Source organism: Pristiophorus japonicus, chromosome 17, assembly GCF_044704955.1.
Source record: "Pristiophorus japonicus isolate sPriJap1 chromosome 17, sPriJap1.hap1, whole genome shotgun sequence".
Taxonomy (NCBI): Eukaryota; Metazoa; Chordata; class Chondrichthyes; family Pristiophoridae; genus Pristiophorus; species Pristiophorus japonicus.
The window spans coordinates 80,762,929-80,788,785 of NC_091993.1; the positions used below are offsets into that span (position 1 = coordinate 80,762,929).

A 25,857-nucleotide genomic window follows, 5' to 3' on the forward strand; every position below is an offset into this window, starting at 1 on the left:
ACACAGACATGTTTGATTTGTCTATGGCTCACTCTCATTGCTGACTGTATATGTGTATGTTCCCCTCCTCTCAAGAATCTAATAATATGGAAAATATGCAATATAATGCTTTTCTCCATTTTAGATGGATTTGAAGTGTGGAGGCTTTGAGTTTTGTTTGTAAATTAGCAATCTGATTCTATCCTACTAAGCATTTAAAGAGTGTTAGATCAATATATAGAACCCAAGTCCCACTACTGATAGCTGGTTTCTCTTAATCAGTATTGACTAATCTTTGAGTTAGAATTTTATTCTGATGAATGTATTAAAGGTAACATCGGCTTCTTGCCTAATGTGCTGCATAATTGTGAGTTTTGATCCCAAAACTATGACATCTAAAATCAAGATATGCATTACACCATTCACATCATCATTTTGTGAAAAGCATGGCCAAGGAAGAGTTAATCAGTAAGGACAACATTTACCGGAAGTGTACAGTGCTATATAATCCTTTATGCTTTCTGGGCCTTTATTGTAGTCGGTAACTGCTTTACTGCTAGCGGTTATAGCTCAGTTCAGTACAGCTGATGACAGTTTGTGTGCAAGCTTCAAATGGTAAACTGAGCTCCAACCTTCACAACAAAACTGAGATCAGATTGGAATAATGTGTGCAGAAATTCTGACATTTGCTTTTACTGGAAATGAAGCTGCAGAGAGCCCTGCATTGTCATTGGTTCAATTTCAAAGTCTTACCAATATAGTCTCTGCGACCACTGAATTGGCATTTAACCTTGCTTTCCTTGGGATGTAGAATTATTCATCGTATTGTCTAGGCAGTTTCATGAGTAGAGATTTGTGGAGTGCTGTAGTTGTAACAGTAGCAGTTAACCAACAAAGTTTTTTTTTAAATCTAGTCTCTGCATTAGTGAAGCCAGATTAAGAGACTGACCAAAGAATAATGAAAGCTAGCAAGAGTAAAACATTTCAGTTTATTCTAAGAAAAATTACTTTCACGTCATCTGTCAACAGTTTTAACTTTTGGTGATTTTTTTTTTTCGTGCTCATTTTGAGTGCTGGGAGTAACGTTCAGTTATTTTATGAAAATCTGTTCCAGAATATTTATGAACAGAACAGAAAAACTCTCTGGCTGTAAGCGGTACTGAGTAATGAACAGTAAATGATAGTCCTTCTGTTTTACATTCAGATATTATTTCATTCATTCAAAACATGTAGGTGGTTTAAAAATTTTAAATTGTAGATTTTTGAAAAGTATTTATTTTTGGCTGATCAAATCTAATGCTTCCCTCATTGTCATAGAATAAGAAGTTGAAGTAATTCATTTTACTGTTGGTGTTGGGCTTTTGGCTGCGTGTTTCGAAGAGTTCATCTTCGGTTTTGAAATGTCTTTATGATGTTGAAATTTAAGGTAATAAAACATACTACAGTAGTCATTAAAGGAGCTGCAGCTTGGATTGAATTTTAATATTTAAAACTAATATTTACTGAAGTGACAGATTATAAATTGGGTTTTAGAAACTAATTTACAAAGTGTACATTTCTGTGTTGTATCTGAGTTATGTGCATTTATCTAGTAAGATACAACAGAAGTCTAGCTCTACATGCAGTATCAACAGTGCACAATATGCAACTCTGGAATACTCAGTGGTGAATAGTTTGGTAGACCTTTGCTTACAGAGAATTAAGCTGTGTGAGTTACGGAAGTTGTTCTCGGGTGTAAACTGGCAATCCATTTGTTACCTGTTAAGTATTTGATTTGTACTACGTTTCTTCTCAAACTAGTATATTCAGGAAAGGAAGATATGAGGGGTATGTGATTCCACAAGCACTGGCAGCCTCTCTGCAACTTTCATCAATTGCCACATAGGAAATTGGTCCACAAGGTTGGAACGCATGGCTTAGACAATGTCTTTCTGAAATGGATTGAAAATTGGCTGCTGCAACAGAGGAAGCAAGCTTGGTTATATGTGGAGCTGGATCAAGTAAGGATGTAGCTAGTGGGGTGCCTCAGGCATCAGTGCTGGCACTGTTGTTGTTTACATTGTGCATAAGAGGCTGCAGGGTGACTTGGACAGGTTAGGTGAATGGGCAAATGCATGGCAGATGCAGTATAATGTGGATAAGTGTGAGGTTATCCACTTTGGTGGCAAAAACAGGAAGGCAGATTATTGTCTGAATGGTGATAGATTAGTAAAAGGGGAGGTGCAACGAGACCTGGGTGTCATGGTACATTAGTCATTGAAAGTAAGCATGCAGGTACAGCAGGCAGTTAAGAAAGCAAATGGCATGTTGGCCTTCATAGTGAGAGGATTTGAGTATAGGAGCAGGGAGGTCTTATTACAGTTGTACAGGGCCTTGGTGAGACCATACCTTGAGTATTGTGTGCAGTTTTGGTCTCCTAATCCTGAGGAAGGACATTCTTGCTATTGAGGGAGTGCAACGAAGGTTCACCAGACTGATTCCTGGGATGGCGGGACTGACATATGAAGAAAGACTGGATCGACGAGGCTTATATTCAGTGGAATTTAGAAGAATGAGAGGGGATCTCATAGAAACATAAAATTCTGATGGGATTGGACGGGTTAGATGCAGGAAGAATGTTCTTGATGTTGGGGATGTCCAGAACCAGGGATCACAGTCTAAGGATAAGGGGTAAGCCATATAAGACCGAGATGAAGAGAAACTTTTTCACCCAGAGAATTGTGAATCTATGGAATTTTCTACCACAGAAAGTTGTTGATGCCAGTTCGTTGGATATATTCAAAAGGGAGTTAGATGTGGCCCTTACGGCTAAAGGGATCAGAGGGTATGGAGAGAAGGCAGGAGTGGGATACTGAAGTTGCATGATCAGCCATGATCATATTGAATGGTGGTGCAGGCTTGAAGGGCCGAATGACCTGCTCCTGCACCTATTTTCTATGTCTCAACGGCCCAAGTTTCCACACGCGCCTAGAACGGCGCAGTCCCGACCTGGACGCCCGTTTTTCGCGCCACAAAGTGCGCCTAAAAAAAATCCTCCATATTCTCCACCTACCTGCAGGTCCTCTGGCCCTCGGCGCAGCGCAGCACGAGCTGTGGGGGGATGGAGCCAGGTCCCTGCGCTGAAAACTGTGCCGGGACCTCTGCACATGCGCACTACAGTGGGCACGCAAGTGCAGTAGTTCGAGGCGCCCGAAGCACGCAGCCCCTAGCCCTGGCTGAATGGCCTCACTGGGGCTGCGTGAATAAGGCTCCTCCCACGGCCAGCTCCTGCTCCTCTTTCCCCCCCCAGCCCCCAGACCCAACCCGACACCCCCCCCCCCCCCCCCCCGGACTGGACCCGACCCGACCCCCTGACTGGACCCGACCCGCGCTCCTGCTCCCACTCTGCCCCCCCCCCCCCCTTGACTGGACCTGACCCGCACTCCTGCTCCCACCCCCACCCCCCGACTGGACCCGACCCCCGCTCCGCTCCCCCCCCCCCCCCCTCGGATCCGACCTGACCTCCCTCTCTCTGCCTCCCCCTCCCTCTCTCTGCCTCCCCCTCCCTCTCTCTGCCTCTCTCTCCCCCTCCCTCTCTCTCCCTCCCCCTCCCTCTCCCTCTCTCTTCCCCCCCCCCCCTCCCTCTCTCTCTCTCTCTCCCTCCTCCCCGACCCGACCCGACCCAACGCCACCTACCTGTAAATCTGGTGCTGGGGACGGGCCCTGCCCGAAGTCGCGGGCCGGCCCGTTCAGCCTTCGGTCCCGAAAGGCCTGCCTGAAGCACTTTCACACAGGTAGGAAGATGGTTTATTTAATCTTTTCTTTGCTTATAAATGTTTATTCAGGTTGGATTTATTTGTATAAGTATAAATAAGGATTTATTATAGAATTTAATGACTTCCCTTCTCCCCCCCCCCCCCCCCCCCCACCTCGTTCTGGACGCCTAATTTGTAACCTGCGCCTGATTTTTTAATGTGTAGAATAGGTTTTTTCAGTTCTACAAAAATCTTCACTTGCTCCATTCTAAGTTAGTTTAGAGTACGTTTTCACTGTAGAAACTTTGAAATCAGGCGTCAGTGGCCGGACACGCCCCCTTTTGAAGAAAAAATTATTTTCCAAAGTAGAACTGTTCTACCTGACTAGAACTGCAGAAAAAAAATGTGGAGAATTGCGATTTCTAAAATAGTCCGTTCTCCACCAGTTGCTCCTAAAAATCAGGCGCAAATCATGTGGAAACTTGGGCCCTACGTTTCTAAATGACTTGGAATAGGAACAGTAACAACACTCTCCAAGTTTGCAGACAGCAGGGGGACAGCAAACAACTGAAAACAAAAGAACGTGGATAGATTTGGTAACTGGTGAATTGCAGATGTCGCTTAATGTGGACAAATGTAAATCTAGGAGGTTGGGAAAGGATCAGGAAGAATGGCAATATAAGTTAAACTGAACTATTCTACAGAACATGACCCAGGAGAGGGATTAGGAGGTACTGGTGAATAGATTGCTGAAGCTATCAGCAGAGTGTGCAATAACACAAAAGAGAGCAAATAGGGTTTTGGGCTGTATAGCCAGAGGAATACAGTACAAATCTCAGGAAGAGATTGAGTTTGTATAGAGCTCTGGTCCATCCTTAACTGTGTACAATTATGGTTACCGTATTATGAGAAAAACATCCAGGCATTGGAGAAGGTCAACATCCAGGCATTGGAGAAGGTCCGGGTAAGGGCAACCTGGGATTAGATACTTGAATATAAGAGAAAGCTCAGGGATGATCTTATTGAAGTAATCAAGATCCTAAAGATTGTAGACAGATAAATGTCTATGTTTAAGATAGTCAAAGCTTCTACCAGAGAGCGTAGCCTCATACTTAGAAGAGGTGGTGAATGCATGCAATGAACTGCCAAAAGAGGCAGTGGCGGATTAACGCATCAGCAGATTTCAGAGTGTTAGGGGAGTGCCTGGAGAAAAATTTGGTGTTCAGCTGCGTGGAGGTGTGGAGAATGACCTCCACTGTACCCTGTCTGTAAGTAGCTTCTATTTAATGTAGTAACGCCGTGAGAGAATTTTGGGCCATAACCTTTGCTGTCTGGTTACTGTGTGACACAATAGTAGCGCTGAACTTTTTTTTAAATCATAGGAACAGCGGAAACAATGAGATCACAGCCGATCTGCACCTCAACTCCATTTAACCTGAATTTGCTCCTTTTACCTCGATACCCTTACCGAATACAAGTCTGTTGACCGCAGTCTTGAAAGCTTCAGTTCTCCTAACATCCACAGCCTTTTGGAGGAGAGAGTTACAGATTTCTACGATCCGTTGTGTGAAACTGCTTACTGATTTCTCTCCTGAATGACGTCGCTCAAATTTTAAGATTTTATGTTCTCTTCTTCTAGATGCCCCTATCAGAGGAAATTGTTTCTCTGTATCTAATCTATTATATCATTTTAACATTTCAGACACCTCGATCAGATCACCCCTCAACTTCTAGACTCGAGGGAATACAACCTAAGCTTATGTAACCTGTCCTCATAATTTAACCCTCTAAGTATTGATATCATTCTGGTGATTCTGCATTGCATCCCCTCCAAGGCCAATATAATCCTCCATGAGATGCATTGCCCAAAACTGAATGTAGTACTCCAGATAGGGTCTGACCAAGGCGCTATACAACTGAAGCACAACTTCCTCTCCTTTGTATTCTAGCCTCTTTGAGATAAAGGCCAACTTTCCATTAACCTTGATTTTTTTTCTTCCCTGGCTACCAGTTTTTTTTAATGATTTGTGTACTTGCATTCCCAAATCTCTTTGCTCCTCTATTGTTCCTAGTTTCTCACCATTTAGAAAATACTCCGATTTATCTATATTGAATTCAAAGTTGATGAGATCACACTTACCGATATTGAACTCTACTTGCCATAGTTTTGCCCACTCACTTAATCTGTCAACGTCCCTTTGCAGCTTCCTGCTCCTATCTGCAAGTACATCCCCTCTTAACTCAGTGTCATCTGCAAATTTGCATATACAGCTCTCTATTCCTTCATCCAAGTCATTAATAAATGTGGTGAAAAATCGAGGCCCCAGAACACATCCCTGGGGAAGACCACTTGTCACATCCTACCAATCAGAGTATGTGCCCTTTATCCTCTTTTGTCCACTCTACCACTTATGAAAGCACCAACCTCTGGCTGGAGCATGGTTTCCAGGTGCCAGTTATGGTGCCATGGCTAATGCGCAAAGACAGACGTTGAGCCTCAGCAGGCCATCTGGCTACACATAGCTGTCGTAGCCAAGTCTGATCCCAAATGTGCTTCCAGCACGGATCATTGAATACACTGTGTAGCCATAATGAGCCATATGGATCTTAGATCTGATTTCAGGTCTATATTGCGTTGTTTGATATCAAGTTCCCATTTCTGATTACTGTTCAGTGATCCTTGCTGGCAGGTGCTTGCATTGATGTTGAGTGAGAATGGAATCGGGCTTGGCTGTGACCCCCTTCAGCCAGCTGCCCTGCCACATGAGGTGTGGCACCATAGATGGCAAGTCTATTACTATCCCCCTCGCTGTTTATTACATTTCCAAGTTTCATGTCGTCTGCAAACTTTGACATTTTTCCCTATATACCCAAGTCATTAATATATATCAAAAGGAGCAGTGGTCCTAACATTGACACCTGCGAGACATCACTGCACACTTAACATAGAAACATAGACCCCTCCGGTCTGATCATAGGCAGTCCCTCAGAATCGAGGAAGATTTGCTTCCACTCTTAACATGAGTTCTATAAACAACCATTCACCACTATTCTCTGCTTTCTGTCCCTTAGCTAATTTTGTATCCACGCAGCCACTACTTTAATCCCATGGGCTTCAATTTTGCTACCGTTTACTCTGTGGTACTTTATTAAACGCCTTTTGAAAGTCCATATACACATCAACCGCATAACCCTCATCAAAATCTCTCTCTTTAATCAGAGAACTGAATTAAGTTAGTCAAACACAAAGTGTAGTTAGCTGGATGGTTTGCCAAAGAATGTTCCATTTTGTCATTTAAGAGGGATTCGATTGCTTTGTGAGCTAAGCTGCACCATGTGAAGGGAAATGAATGCTGCTTTTTCTTAAGTGAAGAGAAAATTATTGGTCACACTTTTTTAGTCCATTCAGATAATTCTTCGAACCCCAAGTAAAAGAATACAGTTGTAATAGTGAGTTTTGTACATCAGTACTCCTTGCTAAGACTTTGGTTTGAGAGATTCTGCTACAATATATTTTGGAACACTATTAACATATAAGTAATTTATAAAAGGCTTCAAACCTTGCCTATATTTTATTTTTATTCAGTTGGCTGGCTCTCATCTACTTTATGGTTTATAGTCCTGGTACCGAAAAATCTCTCTTCCTTTTTCATATATTTGTTCCATTTTGATCCCATGGCAGAACATTTACTAGGATGCTTGTTTTCCTTTGCTGCCTTGTGGAGGGATGCAGACAATGCTAAAAAGGAGTGCAGCTAAAATAATTATTTCATGCAAAAATTCCAAAATAAAGGATGTGTGCGTTCTGTCTCTTACAGGATCATAGTGATTAAATGTTCCCATGCTCGCCTCAAAGGCTGTGTGCCCACACATTGCTGATTTAACAGGATTGTGTTTTACAACATTGTTAGGTAAACTTGTAACTGAGTATGTTATGCAGTGAAAATTGGAAGTCATATTGTGAAGCATAATAACCATTGCTCCAAGTCCTGCAGCATTGATGTGTACAGGAGGAGAATATATCGTTTCCAATATTTTACAACCTTGTTAATTATGTTTCATAACAAGTAAAAGTTTGTGTTTTTGTTTAACTTTTGCCATAGAAGGGAGATTAACACTCATAACATCAGGTACAATTTGAACCAGGAGCCACTGCAGCACACACAGGCATGACTCACCATGGAAACCCCAATGGTATTAAAATAAATACCCCAATTACCTATCCTAATATATTTGTGTTAAAACAAATTAAACTTGTTCAGGTGTATATAGTTTAAGCTGTTGCCTCAAGAGTTGAACTGCTGATTGGAAATGATACTGTTGAAGTCTTTCCAAGTCTGGGTGGTAAAATATGATGTATAAGTCTTTAACCTACCAGTACTTCTCCAGCCCCTCGCCTAAAAGAATTGTGTGTTTGAGCTTTCAGTGAAGCAGCTCGGGCGGTCGTGGAATCTAAGGGAAGGTTGCCAGGAGTCCCAAGACTTTTATCCAGCAACTGTGCCTATAGTAAGATATGAGAGGAATTTGTATTACTATTAAGACTTGAAAATAGAGATAACATAAGACTTTATCTTTGGGTACAGGCCTGGCATATGTGGAGAAATCTGTGTTTTTTGTTTGGGCACCTGATGTAGCCATTTTTTTTTAAACGTTTTATATTGATAATATTGAAAGAAAAAAGACTCATCGTTTATCAGTATTTCACCTGTAATGAATTATTTTCAACTGCAATGACTTATGTAGCCAAATAAAGCAATTATTTTGCATACAGCAAGACCCCATAAATAATGTCATGAATATACTGATATACTTTTTAGTTATATTTACCGAGGGAGGAATGTTGGCCTGTTCATTGGGAGAATGCCATGCTTTTTTTTGAATAGTGGCAATATTCCAGTCAAGAGTCAGCTTCGATCAGGAACTCAAACTCCTGGTATGCAGCTCAAACTACAAGCTTCTGAGCCAGAACAAGAGTGCAATGAGCCAAGGTGACAGACTTGGACACTTAGAAAAATTGTAGAAAAGTAATGTACATAATCTGCAGTGTGAACAGATCTTTTGATAAATGAAATAAAACTGCTTTTAACAATTTCTTGAATAATCTAGCCAGTTCTGTAAAACAAAACAAATTATGCCCATCACATTCCTGGATCATGTTTTTGCAGCTTAGTGAAAGCAAGAAAATGTGTTGTCAACATTTGTTGAAGTTTTCATATACACATTGAGCGGCACTGTGAATTACCAGACAGATGGAAGCAGAATGTATGTCACAAATAATTCATCACTACCAGAGGGGGACATGAATCCGACAGATAGATCTTTAACCAGTTTAATACTGAGTGCCGTTACCAGGAATGTCATTGGGAAAGAAAGCCATCAAACCCTGATTTACAGTGTTTTGTTGGAGAATTTACTCCTATTATGAGGATATTTTCATGTTCCATTTTTGTGCTGCCACATGGGATCATCTAAAGTGCATAAAATGCTCATTTTTGAAGAGCTGTGAAAATGGCATTTAAATAGTGCCTTTTTACCGAGCATCTCAATGCTTTACATATAATAAATGTAGAGTAAATAATAATTGGTTTCTTCAAATACATTTTTCCAGACTAGATTTCCAGCCATCATGATGCTATAGTACATTTGGAAGTAAAATGTAGACAGGGAATGTTTAGCAAGTTATTGTACTGTCCCTCTCCTTCCTCTCTCTCTTTCTCTGCCTCAGTGTTTATCCCAATCGTAAGGAACACAATAAAAGCAAAAATTATAAGAACTATGTTTTGCAAAGTGTATTTAGAGGATTTAATATTGCAGGGAATTCCCTAGCTTCATGATCTGCAGATTGTGTGTTTGAACGATCCTCATTCCCCAGTCTGCCAGCTTCGGTTGTGATGAGTTCGATCAGTTCTCAGCCTGGCTGTCCAGTTGAGTGCAGAATGATATATTTTCCAGTCTTGGTATCTTATTGACATTCTGTGTTGCAAAGCAAAAAATTGCCTTCAGTCAGTCAATTAGGGCAAGGTATAGTGGCATGGAGGATACTACAATGAAACCTTGATGGTGCCCCTCAGCACATTTGATGATTGACCCATGCCAGGTGACCTAATGAAAAGGTAAATATTTCTAGTGATTTTGGCCAGAAAAGTGTGTTTTTTCTTGATAGATTAAAAGGTTTGAATGTCCCATTGCATATGCTTAGCAATCTTCAATACTGTGAAAATATTGGTATCTGATCCCCAGTGGCAAAAACAGTTAGTCTTCTTTGAGCAGTTTTTAACATATTGTGACCATTATTTTTCATGGTTGAAATTGTATCTAAAGGTTGGCATGTTCAAATTCATTCATGTTTTCTGCCAAAAGTTATGTGAAAAGGAAGTATACTGTGCTTACATTTAGTCCTTACTGTTTTAAAGCAAAAGTCAGTGGTATGGCTTATATGTATATGTGAATTATTTTTCCAGGTTAGCAGGTTTAAATTTGGGGTGAAGCCTGTTTGTGCATCAATACTATATTTACTTTGATAAGAGAAAAAGGTTCACAGATTCTCACCTAGTTGACTCTAGAATGAATTTAGAGAATGCTAAGTCACAGCTATGAATTAATTAATGAAAAATCCTCTGGAACAGTGCCGGCCGATGCAGTGGAAATGTGGACTCAGTATTAGCCTGACTAAATCAACACCAATTTATCAAGTGGAGCAAGTTAATTGAGTCCCAGCTGATGTAAGTTAAATTTTTGTTGCTTAGGGTAAATTGGGTAAAGGTGGTTCATGGGCTTTTCAGAGTAATAGGCACTGCTCTTGTAGTGTGTGTTTACTCAGGATTTCTACCTGTGTTAAAGCTTCGCCTGCATTATGTATTCAATCCACAGTACTGCACTGAAATGAAATTCAAGTACATTTTCAAGCTGTGTCATGGTTGACCAATTCTAAATTGTAGATCAGCTTTAAATTGCTGCTGAGGTGCAGGGAAATTTTAAGTAGGGCATTGGCAAAGATTTTCGCTTTAGAACAGCTTGTGGTTTTGAAGTTGATTTCTGACCTTCATTCCTTGAAGGTCATGTTAGAAGCTGACACATTTCCTCCCTTTTCAACCGCTCGTATTCTATATTTTTGTTTCCTCTTTCCTGTACCGTTCAGATTTTTTACTGACAAATGATTGATTCTCAAGGTGTTTCAGTAGTGAATTCTTCATTCAGATAATGATAACTAAGTGCAACAAGAATGATTGAAGATATAGCCTTTACCTCTATTGTATTTTCTAACAACCATCTGTTTATGCCCAACAAAACGTGTCCTTTTCAATATTTACCTGTTCTGAATTAGATTCACACTGGCCCCCATCCCATTTCAATTTTATACGCTTATTCAAATTTTTTATTTTTATTTATTTAGGAACCTTTTGCCTCGGGTGTGATTTCAGACATTGATTATCGTTTAATAAACCTTGTGATTTAGAAATTTGTTCAACTAACAAAATATGAGAGAAATCAGTGACCATTTTTGCTGGCCATTTTGTTTGCTGTATAATCGAATCAGGAGGAAGCCATTCGGCACATCATGTCTGTGCTGGCCCTTTGACAGAGCTATCCAATTAGTCCCGCCCTTTCCCCTGGCCCTGTAATTTTTTTCTCTTCAAGTATTTATTCAATTCCCTTTTGAAAGGTACTATTGAATTTGCTTCCACCACCTTTTCAGGCAGTGCATTTGAGATCACAATAACTCCCTGTGGGGAAAAAAAAGTCGTCCTCATCTCTGGTTCTTTAGTCCATCACTTTAAACTGTGTCCTCTGGTTACTGGCCCTTCTACTACTGGAAATAATTTCTCCTTACGCTATTAAAAGTGGTTATGATTTTGAACACCTTTATCAAATCTCCTTTTAATCTGCTCTGCTCTCAGGAGAACAATTCCAGCTTCTCCAGTCTCTCCACATAACTGAAGTCCCTGGTACTATTCTAGTAAATCTCTTCTGCACCTTCTCTAAGGCCTTGACATCCTTCCTAAATTGAACATAATACTCCAGCTGTTGCTGTATATAATGTCAGTAAGAATCCTAGTAATTGTTTTTCAGAATTTATTTGTGTGTGTGAAATCCCTCTCCAATTTTTATTCCATCTTCCTTTTTGTTCTAGTTTATGGATCTTGCTGCATCATTCACTTGTGCGCCCTCAAGTAAGCACCAATGCTGCTACTTGCTGGCCATTAGAAAGTACCCCAGCTGATTACTCCTGCTTGGAATTTCTTTGTCCGTGTCAGCACATCCGATACAATGTATTTTATAAGAACATAAGAATTAGGAGCAGGCTCCTCGAGCCTGCTCTACCATTCAGTTAGATCGTGGCTGATCTTCTATCTCAACTCCACTTTCTTGCACTATCCCCATATCCCTTGATTCCCTTAATATCCAAAAATCTATTGATCTCTGTCTTGAATATACTCAAAGACTGAGCCTCCACAGCCCTTTGGGGTAGAGAATTCCAAAGATTTACCACCCTCTGAGTGAAGAGGTATCTCCTCATCTCAGTCCTAAATGGCTGACCCTTTATTCTGAGACTGAGCCCTGGCTCTAGATTCCCCAGCCAGGGGAAACATCCTCCCTGCATTTGTCAAGCCCTGTAAGAATTTTGCATGTTTCAATGACATCCCCTCCCATTCTTCTAAACTCTAGAGAATATAGACCTAGTCTGCTCAATCTCTCCTCCTAGGACAATCCCTCCATCCCAGGAATCAGTCTGGTGAACCTTCGTTGCACTCCCTCAATGGCAAGTATATCCTTCCTTGGGTAAGGAGATCAAAATTGTACACAATACTCCAGGTGCGGTCTCACCGGGACCCTATATAATTGCTGTAAGACATCTTTACTCATACTTGAATCGTCTTGTAATAAAGGCCAATATACTATTTGCTTTCTTAATTGCTTGTTGTACCTGCCATGATTTTTGTCTGATTGTTAAAACCCCTGCAGTCTGCGCTGTCCATTTCCAATTTGCCACATTCGGCCTTCAGTGGTTTCTGGCCACATAAGCAAAGAATTGAAAATGGTTAACGGGCCTTTCTTTTACGAATCAGAATGTTATTTTGTGAACACAATAGGGGAATTTTAACCTAAAACAATGGGGGGGGGGGGGCGGTGAATCTCGACCTGAACCTCCAACCCGCCCACGTCTGCTTTTAACGGATGGTGGGATGGCAACACGCTGCCGCGGCGGTCTATTTAAATATTATTCTTTAACTTCCATTTTGAACTGTAGCTTGTCGGATTCCCCGACAGCTGCAGCAAGCTCGAAGACTAGCGCATCCAGGAGGCAAGTACCTTTATAACTACCTCCTGGATCAAGGGTCCTCGCCTAACCCACCCCCTGTGATCGGAGACCCCCAACCCCCGATCCTCAGATGTCTGGCCCCGATCAATTCTACCATCCCACCCAATCCTCAGGAGTCTAGCTCCTCTGGTCAATTCTTCCAAAGCCCTTGTGCTCCCAACATGCTTTCCCTGTTAAAATTCAGCCCAATTTATTAAACTGTTTGCAAAAAAAAAATTCATCAACTAAATATTAATGTGCATATGGTGTCTAAATAGATTAGTGCAGTGGTTAGCTATCTGTTTTACTGTACAACACCTCTGTTCTTTCTCACCTTTGTTCTTGCAACCAAATAGAACGTTTACTCTGCAATCAATCTGTGCAGACTTCTCACAGAATTCCATAAGGAATACAAAACTGTAGAAGGCATGCATGTCTTTGAGTATATTTAGAATTCTTTGATAATTTCTGTGTACTCTCCTGTGGTGATTGTATAATTAATTTTCAGCAGAAAGAGCTTGCATTTTACAGAATTTGTGTGTAGGCACATATTGTGGTGGTCTGGAACTAATTGGGGCAATTTATCTTCAAGTACTAAGAACTGAAATTATCAGCTACAAATTTATATAATTTCATCCTCTATTCTACATGCTACTAGCTTCTAGGCTTGATGCTGATGGTATGTTTCAGCATGTTCCTGAACAGTCATTAGGAATCCAGCATTTTGTGTCTTTATAGATAGGTGTTTGGTGTAGTCAATAAAAGAGCAAAAAATATGTTCATCAGGAGCCAATTGTCATTCATGCGTTCCTTAAAGTTTGGTTTTCATTATACATAAACATTCACCATAGTGTTTCTGAAGTTTACAGTGGAATTTTGCGAAGTGCACTAAGCCAAGATAATTCTGGATACAGCAGGAGTAGCCTTCACCATTATTCACACTCCCAGTTGCAAACTGGAATGAGATTTTACGGTCAAGAAATGCACAAAAAATTGATAAGAATGCGACTGGTATACAACAGCAGCTGTCTGATTACACATTGCCCTGTTGTAATTGCTTGAATTTTTTGTCATTGATTTGTCAGTCGGTCTGTCGATGAAACCAGCGATTTTCCCTCCCAGACATCTCGGGCAGATGTTGCTTTCTGGGCTCCCAGTTAATCGGATCATCCCAGCGATAATTGATGTAGGAAGCCCGAATCCCGATAACTAAGCATATCTTCAATACCCAGGGAGCCCATTCAGCCAGGGCTAGGGGTGCCGTGCTTTGGGCCCCTCCCACGTAGCGTCGCAGAGATTCGGGCTGCGAGGAGCTACCGCACATGTGCGCGCATGTGCAGAGGTCCCAACACTGTTTTCAGCGCCGGGACCTGGCTTCGCCCCCCCCACCCCTTGTGCTGCGCTACGCCGAGGCCGAAGACATCCTGAGGAGCTCGGAGAATTAGAAAGTAACTTTTCGGCGCCCTTTTTATTCTAGAAAGTCGGCGCACCTCATGGAGATGCGCCGTTTTTACAGGGGGCAGAAACTTGGGGCCAATAAGACTAGAACAGTTCACATTTAATGCAGTACATAAAAATCTTTGAACTATAAACATCATATTCTCGAAGCAATTCAGCAGAGAAGAGGATAAATACCATTTAAAGACAAAAGAGTGTGCACAATCCTATGTTGGAATCCTTAGCAGTTCACTAACTGAAAGAGCCCGGGCCTGATGATTAGTTTCTGTACGGTTTTGTGTGCTACCCAGGGGAATGATGGGTGAGTGGCGGAGGTCACAAGCGGTAATTCTGTTCTAGGATTCAGATGGTTGGCAAACTACTCCAAAAGCAGTCATCATGTGATGTTGCCAGAATCCCTCAGTTGGACTACTGCTCCAAAATCCACAAGTGTATCCTCTAACAGAAAGACTTGCATTTATATAGCGTCTTTTAAGACCTTGGGATGCCCCAAAGCGCTTTCCAGCCAATTAAGAACTTTTGAAGTGTAGTCGCTGTTGTACCATAGGAAACTCGGCAGCCAATTTTGTGCACAGCAAGCTCCCACAACAAGATTGGCTGTTTTTGATGTTGGCTGAGGGATAAATATTGACCAGGACACCAGAATGAACGACCTCGGTACAAAAAAAGCAAAATGGTATCTCACTGCATTTTAGTTTATTGAATATGGAAAATATTTCATGAGAAGTTTTCCGTAATCTACACCTTACATTTGTTCGTGGATTCTGTCAATCTGTTATCAGCTTGACTCAGCACTCTCACCTCAGAGTAAGAAAGTTATGGGTTTGAGCCCTATTCCAGGACCTTGAGCACAACAATGCTGGCTGCACTACAGTGCAGTAGTGAGGGAGTTGTTGGAAATGATGTCTCTCTGATGAGAAGTTAAACTGCGACCCCCATCTGCCTGTTCAGGAGGACTATTCAAAGAAGAGCAGCACAGTTCTCCCAATGCCCTGGCCAACATTTATATCTCAACCAACACCACCAAAACACATTAACTGACCATTATATGACCTTGTGCACAAAATGGCTGCCATGTTTATTATTCTTCATCTTCATCATCATCATCATCATAGGAGGTCCCTCGAATGAGGATGGCCTGCTTCCACACCAAAAAGGATGAGTTCACAGATGTTAAAATGAAGGACCCGATATTCCAGTCCTGTGCGTAGATTTTTTTAATGTGTGGTGACCATTGCACATCGGCCACCAAACAGACTTAACAGAGCTAGACCTTTATCCAGTAGCAAGGGTTAACCAGGAAGACTGGAGACTTGCTCTGCTGCACGGACCTAGTGCGCGCACACATCACAGTATGGGCTGGCCCGTGCTGCCTCTAGGGCCTTGGCTCTTCTGGGCCCCGTACCTCCATTTGCTACACCTCTGCCACGATCTCTCGCTGCTCCTCCGCCACAAACATTCGCCGCACCTCCGCCACAATCTCTCACCGCTCCTCCGCCCCAACCTTCCCACTCCTCTGCTGTACCTGAGCCTCACCGATGTTCCTACCCTTGCTCCAAACGGCGACCTGGGTTTTGATGACGTCACCCATTCGCCCACCTTGAAACCGTCGCAGACTTGGAGCAGCTCGCGCTGGATGTTGTTGTGGCATGCTCCAGCTCTTATAGTCTCCACCTGCGGTGATGTCTCCTCGCAGGTCGGGGTGGCCCATGTAACAACAGTGACTGCACTTCAGAATGGTCACGTCCTTGCGATATGAAAGGGACTATATCATTTTGAGTTATTTCTTTTTCTCCAAATATTTCTTTGCTTTAACATAGAAACATAGAAAATAGGAGCAGTAGTAGGCCATTCGGCCCTTCGCATCTGCACCACCATTCAGTATGATCATGGCTGATCCTCTATCTCAACACCATATTCCTGCTTTTTCCTCATACCCCTTGGAGCCTTTTGTTTCTAGAAATCTATCTATCTCCCTCTTAAATATATTCAGTGACTTGGCCTCTACAGCCTTCTGTGGTAGAGAATTCCACAGGTTCACCACCCTCTGAGTGAAGAAATTTCTCATCTCTGTCCTAAATTTCCGACCCCGTAACCTGAGACTGTGACCCATTGTTCTAGACGTCCCAGCCAGGGGAAACATCCTCCCCGCATCCAGTCTATAACTTCAGCTGCTTCAGTGAGAAGGCAGTCACAGAGTTAGAGACTGTGGAGCATGTATTATGTTTTTCATGATCAAGAATACACGACCTCCATTCTAAGAAAGGGAAGTCTGTTTAGTGTGGAGGGTTTTTTTTCCATAGAAGGGGCATGGGTAAATGCTGCACATTGGTTTGCAACATATAAAACAATTCATGCTGGACTTATTTTTTCAGCATTTTCACACTAAATTGGTCATCTCATTCATGGGTGCCACAGGATAGCTGATGTGAAAATTCATACTGGTGCAGTAAAGGGTAGAGTAGTGAAATGATTTCTATTCATCAGACCTGGGAAAACATCATGCTGACACGGTACCAAAAGCGTTCAGATTTTCCATTCGCAGTATTGGCATCCATAGCATGAGCACCAAAAAGATATCCATTAAAAAAATATATATGAATATGACAAACAAGTCTTCCAAATGGAACTAATAAACATAGTTAAAGGTGATATTGGTTATTGAGTTGCAATCAAATGGCATTTACTATTGCTACTGTAAAAAAAAAAGGACTTGTATTTCTATAGTGTTTTTCATAACCTCATCAGAATGTCCCAAAGTGCTTTACAACCAATGAAATACCTTTGAGGTATTGTCACTGTTGTAATGTAGGAAAAGCAGCAGCAAATTTGCAGAGCAATTTCCCACAAACAGCAATGTGATCATGACCAGATAATCTTTTTTAGTGATAGTTGAAGGATAAATAATGGCCAGGGCACCGAGAAAACTCCACTACTCTTCCTTGAAATAGTGTCATGGGATCATTTACATCCACCAGAAAGGGCAAAGGGCCTTGGTTTAACTTCTCATCTGCAAGATGGCACCTCTGACTGCAGCATACCCTCAGCACAAAACTGCAGTGTCAGCCTAGATTATCTGCTCAAATCTCTGGAATGGCACTCGAAGGCGAGAGTGCTACCATGGATCCACAGCTGGCACCTAATTATGACACCTGTAGATTTACAACACCTGCAGGGTCAATCATTTTATGCCAGAAGACAAAAAAATGGAAATTTAAATGAGGCAGGTACGTGCAAAGCTCACTCTAAACAAAGATATCCTCTGTGGATGGCAGAACAAACCCATTCAGCTGAAAGTTGCCCTTTTGACTGTTCTAATGCTGCACATTTTAGATTCAGTTGTTGCTGAACATTATGGTTTCTGTTTTATTCCTCTGACTTTATAGCTCCTTTGTATTCTTGAATTTGTAATGTGTTTTTATAAAGAGTTCATTTATTTCTTTACGAAATTCTGTGTAGCAAACCTCATTTTTTGAATTTTTATTAATTTTTGTATGCAGATTAGCTATATATTGACTAGAATCCAGTCTTACTGTGCTTCTATTTTGATAAATAGCCTGTCATTCAATATTGATTCACACAATAAGTTACGTGCAGTGAAGAGAGCATTGTAACCATGTGTATGTTGTTTGCTCTGATGGCAATTCTTGGTACATTAATTTTCCTGAAAAAAAGAATTGAAGACATTGATGGAAGTGTTATACTTTTTTCTTAAAAACTGGGCTAATTTTTTTTTTAACCTGTTTAATTTTCCTTGAAGACTCTGAAGATCACAACCTTTTCAATTCTTTTCAATTTTATTCTTGGAATAAAGGAAAAGGTAATTTGATGCTTGAGCATTCAAAAAGCAGGAGGAGATTAAGAATTGCTTGCAATTCCATTTAATTCAATGATGCAACTTCCATTTTTAAAAAAATCTTCTCTGTGATGGTGCATCCTTCCTGCGGTAGCACTTACTGCAGTTGCAGTGAGAACGCTGTCAACAATTTGAATAATGAAAGGAGAGAAAAAGTGCGAAATCGGTGTAATGTTCCTTTTCTTGCTTGTGCACCATGAGGAATCACTTTACATTCCCTAGAACGGATTTTGTTTTAATGAGCAATTTTTTTAAACAGGTTATTTATTACAGTAAAGAAGTGTAAAGAGAGAAACAAAGGGCTCAATTTTGGTTAGGAGTTGCTCCGTTTTTTTTGGAGCAACTTGATTTTTCTGGAGTATCTTTAAAAATCCCCATTTTGCATATTCAATTTACACCAGTGTAAGTGAGTTAGTTAGGATTTTTTTAGTTTAGGTATTTTTTTCTCAAAAGGGGGCATTACCAGCCACTTATGCCAATTTAGGCCACTTTGGCCAGCTAAGTGTTACTCTAAATCTACTTAGGCCAGCGTATGTGGCCACTTCAGAAAACCCTTGCGGAGAGTTAAGAAATCAGCGCAGGTAGATACATCGGAGGCCAGCAGAACTTAGTGACTTGACTAAAGAATGTGAATAGGAACAAACAGCTATACAAGACATCATATGACAAACTTCGCAAAGTTAATTTATTATACAACAGAAGCATTTATGGAAGCTTAAACTACAAAAATAAAAGAAGTAAAAGATAGTTGAATTAAATTGCCCTAATCTCTCAATTTAAACAAATATTTGTTTGCAATGATTATACTGGGCCAAAATTGAGCCCATGTTATCTAAATAAAGTCTACTTCAATAAATAAGATATTCTGTGTTCCACCGTCACTTATGTTCTTCTTCTTTCACAATAGCACCAGGTGAATAAGCTTGACAAATGGTCACCACTATTCACAAGAGACAAAAGATATTTACATAATTTTTTCAAAATATCCAAAAGTGCAGGAAAATGACATGCCATTAAGCATGTTCAAAAATAGCTGCAGCGCATAAAATTTCAAACCTGAGGTCGATCACACCAGGAGGACACTTGGCCAGGACTAGGGGCGGGCCCACACACAGCGGCTGCAGCACGCACACAGAAAAGCTGGGGGCGAGGAGCTACTGCGCATGCTCGGACACTCCACTGCACATGTGCAGACGTCCCGGCACTGTTTTCAGCGCAGGACGCTGGCTCCGCCCCTGACTAGACTGGCTGCACTGTGCGACGACCGAGGAGAGGCCGGACAGCTGCCAAAGTAGGGAGCGAATTTTTTTTTCTTTTTTTTTTTTCCAGCGCTCTTACCAACGGAGAAAAGCACCAGGTGAGTATGTACGCCTAAAAAAAAAGGGGGTGGGCCAAATTTGAGCCCAAAGTCTTGAGACCACACTAACTGGGCAAAAAATTGGTTTAAATTTTTAATCAGACTAATCATAGACAGTCACTCAAAATCGAGGAAGACTTGCTTCTATTCTAAAAGTGAGTTCTTAGGTGACTGAACAATCCAATACCGGAATTACAGTCTCCATCACAGATGGGACAGACAATCGTTGAAGGAAAGGGTGGGTGGGGAGTCTGGTTTGCCGCACGCTCCTTCCGCTGCCTGCGCTTGCTTTCTGCATGCTCTCAGCGACAAGACTCGAGGTGCTCAGCGCCCTCCTGGATGCCCTTCCTCCACTTAGGGCGGTCTTTGACCAGGGACTTCCAGGTGTCGGTAGGGATGTTGCATTTTATCAAGGAGGCTTTGAGGGTGTCCTTGAAAAGTTTCCTCTGCTCACCTTGGGCTTGCTTGCCAGGTAGGAGTTCCGAGTAGAGTGCTTGCTTTGGGAGTCTTGTGTCAGGCATGCGAACAATGTGGCCTGCCCAACGGAGCTGGTCGAGTGTGGTCAGTGCTTCAATACTGGGGATGTTGGCCTGATCGAGGACATTAACGTTAGTGCGTCTGTCCTTCCAGGGGATTTGCAGGATCTTGCAGAGACATCGCTGGTGGTATTTCTCCAGCGATTTGAGGTGTCTGCTCAATACAGCACACATCCAGATATGAACTCCTTGAGCTAAGGGCATAAGAGACATGACTGGTTAAAATTATTTTTTACTGTGAATACTTGAGACTTCAATGCAGATTAAAGTTAGTTAAACTCTTCACTGATGTCTTTCCAACTAGTGGAACAGAAAATCTCAGTATTTACTGTTAATCTGATTTAAGTTGGAATGCAATAGAAATGCTGCATGTATTGTACTAATAATATAGCAATACTTATAAAATGTACTCATCAACATAGCTTGAATGAGACCCTGTTGAATTCAGTGGACTGAACATATGGGACATGATTTTCATTCCGATTCCATGTATGGACTGAGAAGCTCAGAAAATCCCACGCAATGAGCTTAAATCTGCAATTTTAGAAACATAGAAAACAGGTGCAGAAGCAGGCCATTCGGCCTGTCAAGCCTGCACCACCATTCAATATGATCATGGCTGATCATACAACCTCAGTACCCCACCCCTGCCTTCTCTCCATACCCGCTGATCCCTTTAGCCGTAAGGGCTCCCTTTTGAATATATCCAACGAACTGGACTTAACAACGTTCTGTGGCAGAGAATTCCACAGGTTCACAATTCTCTGGGTGAAAAAGTTTCTCCTCATCTCGCTCCTATATGGCTTACCCCTTATCTTTAGACTGTGACCCCTGGTTCTGGACTTCCCCAACGTCGGGAACATTCTACCTGCATCTAACCTGTCCAGTCCCGTCAGAATTTTATAAGTTTCTATGATATCCCCTCTCATTCTTCTAAATTCAAGTGAGTATAAGCCTAGCCGTTCCAGTCTTTCCTCATATGTCAGTCCTGCCATCCCGGGAATCAGTCTGGTGAACCTTCGCTGCACTCCCTCAATCGCAAGCACATCCTTCCTCAGATTAGGAGACCAAAACTGGACACAATACTCAAGGTGTGTATTGTGTTCCTAACACAGATGAGACTGCACACAGGGAAGTTAAAGTAACAGTGACCTCAGTCTTTATTAAGACACTCCATAGCGAGGAACAGGCCTTAGGGACTAGCTTATATACAGTGCTCCCAAGGGATGTTGGGACTTCAGGGCATACGCTCCCTGGTGGTGGAACATGGGAGTGCATGCTTTACACAACACAACATCCCTCCCCCCCCCCCCCCCAAAGTCAAAGTGAAAACTATTTACAAGATGAGGCGGTCAGGAGCCTTTGTTTCCCTGGTGGACCACCTCGGTACAAATGTCTGTTCTGGTGTGTTGGCTGTGCCCTCGCTGGCCTGGCGTGTTGTTGGCCCTGCAGGGCTGCTGGGTGAGCCTGGCCTTGTTGGGCGTGATGGGTTCAACTTCCTGGTCCGGGGTAGTGTCGTTGATCCTTTGGGTGTGTGTTGTGGGCTCGAAAAAGGTGGTGTCTGCTGTGGGTTGTTCAGGGCAGTCTGTGAACCGCAGCCTCGTTTGGTCCAGGTGCTTTTTGCAAATTTGTCCATTGTCCAGTTTGCCGACAAACACCCTACTCCCTTCTTTAGCTATCATCGTGCCCGTGATACACTTGGGACCATGTCCATAGTTTAGCACATATACAGGGTCATTCAGATCAATTTCCCGTGACACAGTGGCGCGACCATCGTTTACATTTTGTTGCTGCCACCTGCTCTCTACCTGATCATGCAGGTTGGGGTGAACCAGCGAGAGTCTGGTTTTAAGTGTCCTTTTCATGAGCAGCTCAGCCAAGGGCACTCCTGTGAGCGAGTGGGGTCTCGTGCAGTAGCTGAGCAGTACTCGGGACAGGCGGGTTTGGAGTGAGCCTTCTGTGACTCGTTTAAGATTCTGTTTGATGGTTTGTACTGCCCGCTCTGCCAGCCCATTGGAGGCTGGTTTAAACGGGGCCGAGGAAACATGTTTGATCCCATTGCAGGTCATGAATTCTTTAAATTCGGCACTGGTGAAACATGGCCCGTTGTCACTGACCAGTATGTCAGGTAGGCCGTGGGTGGCAAACATGGCCCTCAGGCTTTCAATGGTGGTGGTGGCGGTGCTTCCCGACATTATTTCACATTCAATCCATTTTGAAAAAGCATCCACCATCACCAGGAACATTTTACCGAGAAACGGGCCCGCATAGTCGACATGGATCCTCAACCATGGTCTGGAGGGCCAGGACCACAAACTCAGTGGTGCCTCTCTGGGCGCGTTGCTCAACTGAGCACATATGCTGCATTGCTGTACACAGGACTCTAAGTCAGAGTCGATACCGGGCCACCACACGTGGGATCTGGCTATCGCTTTCATTCATTACTATACCCGGGTGTGTGCTGTGGAGATCCGAGGTGAACGTCTCCCTGCCCTTTTTGGGTAGCACTATGCGGTTACCCCACAACAGGCAGTCTGCCTGAATGGACAGCTCGTCCTTTCGCCGCTGGAACGGCGTGATTAGCTCATGCATTTCAACGGGGATGCTGGCCCAACTCCGATGCAGTGCACAGTTTTTTTTACAAGGGACAGCAGAGGATCTTGGCTGGTCCAAGTCCTAATCTGGCAGGACGTGACAGGTGATTTAATCATTTTCAAATGCTTCCATGACCATCAACAAGTCTGCGGGCTGCGCCGCCATCAACAAGTTTGCAGGCTGCGCCATTTCCACCCCCGACTGAAAGCATTCCCACAGTTCTTGGTGCCTGGCCTGTGGCGAATGGTATAGTTATACGCTGATAGCGCGAGTGCCCACCTTTGTATGCGGGCTGAGGCATTAGTATTTATCCCCTTGTTTTCACGAACAGGGATATGAGGGGCTTGTGATCGGTTTCCAGCTCAAATTTGAGGCCAAACAGGTTTTCTTTACCCAGAACACACACGCTAATGCCTCTTCCTCAATCATGCTGTAGGCCCTCTCGGCCTTCGACAAGCTCCTGGAGGCATAGGCGACAGGTTGCAACTTCCCCGCAACGTTAGCTTGCGGTAATACACACCCGACTCCGTACGACGACGCATCACATGCTAGCACAAGTCTTTTACACGGGTTATACAATACAAGCAGCTTATTGGAGCATAAAATGTTTATGGCTTTCTCAAAAGCAATTACTTGTTTTTTTTTCCCATACCCAGTTCTCACCTTTACGCAATAACACATGTATGGGCTCTAAGAGGGTGCTTAGTTGAGTCCCAGGAACGACCGCAGCTCTGTGACATTCTGTGGCCTGGGCGCATTCCTGATAGCCTGTGTCTTGGCGTCTGTGGACTGAATGCTATCCGCCGCGATCTTTCTCCCCAAAAACTCCACTTCTATTGCCATGAAGATGTATTTCGACCTCTTCAGCCGCAGCCCTACGCGATCCAGGTGCTTGGCGGTGTCCCGACCCGTGACCAATATGTCGTCCTGAAAAACCACCGTGCGTGGTACCGACTTGAGTAGGCTCTCTATATTTCTCTGGAAGATCGCTGCAGCCGACCGAATTCCAAACGGGCATCTGTTGTAGATGAACAGTCCCTTGGGCGTGTTGATGCAGGTGAGGCCCTTCGAAGACTCCTTCAGCTCCTGCGTCATGTAGACCGAAGTCAGGTCGAGCTTGGTGAACGTCTTGCCTCCTGCCAGCGTCGCAAATAGGTCATCTGCCTTGGATAGCGGGTATGGGTCCTGTAGCGAGAAACGATTAATAGTTACTTTATAATCCTGACCATGCCATCACTTTTGAGTACTGGAACAATCGAGCTGGCCCACTCGCTGAATGCCACTGGGAAGATGATGGCCTTGCGTTGCAGCCTATCCAGCTCGATTTCCCCACACTCCCTCATCATGTGAGGTACCGCTCGTGCCTTGTGGTGAATGGGTCGTGCCTCTGGGACCAAATGGATCCGCACCTTCGCCCCGGAAAAGTTTCCAATGCCTGGCTCAAAAAGGAAAGGAAATTTGTTAAGAACCTGGGTACATGAGGCCTCATCGACGTGATAGCACTCGGATGTCATCCCAGTTCCAGCAGATTTTGCCCAGCCAGCTTCTTCCAAGCAGTGTGAGGCCATCGCCCAGGACAATCCAGAGTGGCAGTTCGTGCACCGTACCCTCGTAGGTGACCTTGACCATGGCCCGCTGCCCAGGAACCAGTGATGAGCTCTTTGGTGTACGTTCTCAGTTTCGTGTGGATGGGGCTCAGGGCTGGTTTGAGTGCCTTGTTGCACCACAGTCTCTCAAACATCTTTTTACTCATGATGGATTGGCTAGTGCCAGTGTACAGTTCCATGGCTATGGGTAAGCCATTCAATTTAACATTTAGCATTATAGATGGACATTTTGTCGAATGTGTGCACCCTGTGTACTTCAGCATCTGCCTCCTCTCTCTGAGGCTCGAAATTGCTTTGATCCATCATGGACCGATCTTCCTCTGCCACGTGGTGGTTAGCAGGTTCTGCAGAGCTTGCAGCTCGTTTGCAAGCTCGTTGGAGGTGCCCCATTGTTCCACAGCTCTTACAAACATACCCTTTGAAGCAGCATGAATAGGCTGAATGGAAACCTCCACAATGCCAACAAGGTGTGAATTGCCTTGCATTCATCCTTTGTTGGGGACTCTGAGTCATCTGGCTCACCTGAGGCCTGCTGGCAGTTGCAGACTTGTGATTTCTGCCCTGTACATTTCTGCTCGCAAACACAGTTCCAGTTAATTTATGAACATTGCTAGCGCTTGTGTGCTGAGAGATTTGTTTGGTGTTATAACTGGTGGACATAAACACCTTTGCTATCGCAATGGCCTTACTGAGGGTCGGTGTCTTTGCAGTCAAAAGTTTTCGTAGGATGGTCTCGTGGCCAATGCCCAGCACAAAAAAGTCTCTGAGCATCTGCTCCAGGTAGCCATCAAACTCACATCGTCCTGCAAGCCGCCTTAGCTCGGTGACATAACTTGCCACTTCCTGACCTTCAGATCGGTGGCACGTGTAGAATCGATACCTCACCATCAGCACGCTCTCCCTCGGGTTAAGATGCTCCCGAACCAATGTACACAGCTCCTCATACGACTTATGTGTGGGATTCACCGGAGCCAGAAGATTCTTCATGAGGCTGCAGGTCAGTGCCCCGCAGACCGTGAGGCGGACCGCTTTCCTTTTTGCAGCGCTTCCTTCTCCGTCCAGCTCGTTGGCTACAAAGTACTGGTCTAGGCGTTCGACATAGGCTTTCCAGTCCTCACCCTCCGAGAACTTCTCCAGGATGCCCACAGTTTGCTGCATCTTTGTGTTGGATTTGTATACTCGTCGCCAGTTATTGTGTTCCTAACACAGATGAGACTTTAATCTCCCTGTGTGCAGTAACAGTGATCTCAGTCTTTATTAAGACACTCCAGAGTGAGAAACAGGCCTTAGGGGAGCTGGCTTATATACAGTGCTCCCAAGGGATGCTGGGAACCCTTGGAACTTCAGGGGATGCGCTCCCTGGTGGCGGAACATGGGAGTGCATGCTTTATAGATACACAACCGTGTGGTCTCACCAAGGCCCTGTCCAACTGC

At 43.4% G+C, this 25,857-nt stretch overlaps 1 protein-coding gene across 3 annotated transcripts in view; it reads left to right on the forward strand.

Annotated features, from left to right (window-relative positions):
* Positions 1 to 25,857, forward strand: part of LOC139227820 (ankyrin repeat and SAM domain-containing protein 1A-like) — a 482,026-nt gene that overhangs the window by 328,467 nt on the left and 127,702 nt on the right. The window lies entirely within an intron of this gene.